The sequence below is a fragment of the Gracilinanus agilis genome, chromosome 6 (genome assembly GCF_016433145.1).
Source record: "Gracilinanus agilis isolate LMUSP501 chromosome 6, AgileGrace, whole genome shotgun sequence".
NCBI lineage: Eukaryota > Metazoa > Chordata > Mammalia > Didelphimorphia > Didelphidae > Gracilinanus > Gracilinanus agilis.
In genome coordinates, this window is record NC_058135.1 from 211,001,663 (window position 1) to 211,003,506 (window position 1,844).

The following is a 1,844-nucleotide window of genomic DNA, read 5'->3' on the forward strand; positions in this document are numbered from 1 at the left end:
ACTCTCCCTGTTTTTCCTGTAGGTAGGATCAATCTCTAAGGCAGTATTCCAGCTTTGTTCTGCTGACCCACTGTCATATGGAGTGGTCTCACTAACTCTTTTCTCAGTGGAAAACTTCTCTTGTGGGTCCTCTCAGTATATCAGAGGATAAAACTTCAGTTTCCCTATCATGATGCCATTATAGCTTGAAAGATGTATTGGATTAATATGCTTCCATTTTAAAATCTCTCCCATCCACCTTTAGTTTTACAAAAAAGTTTGCCAAGAATTCAGAACCATAAATATGTTGATTTCTTTTTTGTGAATGAGCCTCTGTCAGTGACATTAAGTGAAATCACAGTTCAATTTCCTCCTTCAACCACCCAGGTGGTTTCTCACCCATTTTTCCCCACCCATTTCTCACCCATTTCCTCTAATTATCATGAGTCTAAAAGATTAACAGAACACTCCAATTTCTTCCTAATTGTCCCTCTGGGTCTATAAGTCTCTCTATGGTCAATTAAGGAAGGTTATTTAATTCAGTTTAGTTCAACAAGCATTTATTTATTTTTAGTATTTTTAATTAATTAACTAATTTTGAAGATTTTTCCATGGTTACATGATTCTTTTTCCTCCTCCTCTCTCTCCTCTCCCCTCCCAGAGACCACAAGCAATTCTAACTGGGTTTTACATGTATCATTGTTCAAAATCTATTTCCATATTATTAATAGTTGCAATAGGGTGATCATTTAAAGTCAAAATCCCAATCATGTACTCACGGAACCATGTGATCAATCATATGTTTTTCTTCTGCGTTTCTACTCCCACAGTTCCTTCTCTGGATGAGGATAGCATTCTTTCTCATAGGTCCCTTGAGAATGATCTGGATCATTGCATTGCTGCTAGTAGAGAAGTCTATTACATTGAATTGTGCCATAGTGTGTCAGCCTCTGTGTATATTGTTCTCCTGGTTCTGCTCCTTTTGCTCTGTAATTCCTGGGTGTCGTTCCAGTTCACATGGAATTTCTCCACTTCATTATTCCTTTCAGAACAATAGTATTCCATCACCATCAGATACCACAATTTGTTCAGCCATTCCCCAATCGATGGTCACCCCCTCATTTTTCAGTTTTTTTGTCAACAAGTATTTATTATGCATCTACCAGGTACTGGGTACTCTATGGGGTTATTTCCCCCCAAAATTCTGTCTTCAGGGCAGAGGGAACCATATACCTTTCAGCATTACTTTTCATGGAAGGAGTTGAAAAAAAAAATTCTAATAGAAAAGGTCATAAGACTCAGTCCCCATCCATCATAAAGCTTAAAGATTCAATTCGTTCTTTTATTTTTATTTCTTTTTTGGAGTTACTCATGCCCTACCTTACCCTACCCTTGTCCCCAATCAAAAAAACAAAAACAAAGTCCTTGTAACAAACATGGAGAGTCAAGTGAAACAAGAACAAAAAAAAGTGAAAAAAAATATCCAAAAATCTACATTTATATTGAGTTCAAATACCATCTTCTGTAAGAAGCCTTTACTGCTATATATTACCTGTCAATATATACTTCATCTATCTATCTATCTATCTATCTATCTATCTATCTATCTATCTATCTATCTATCTATCTATCTATCTATCTATCTATCTACTTATCTATCCATCCATCCATCCATCTATCATTGTTTGACCATTAGAATGTAAGCTTCTTGTAACTGATAGAAACAAACAAGACATAGCTTTATAAACTTGTATATCTTTTTGTTAAATGATGCCTTTTCTAGTGAGGGGAGAGGAGGGGAGGGAGGGAGATATCTGGGAATTTTAATGTAACATACAAATTACCTCATTAAAAATATACAGGAA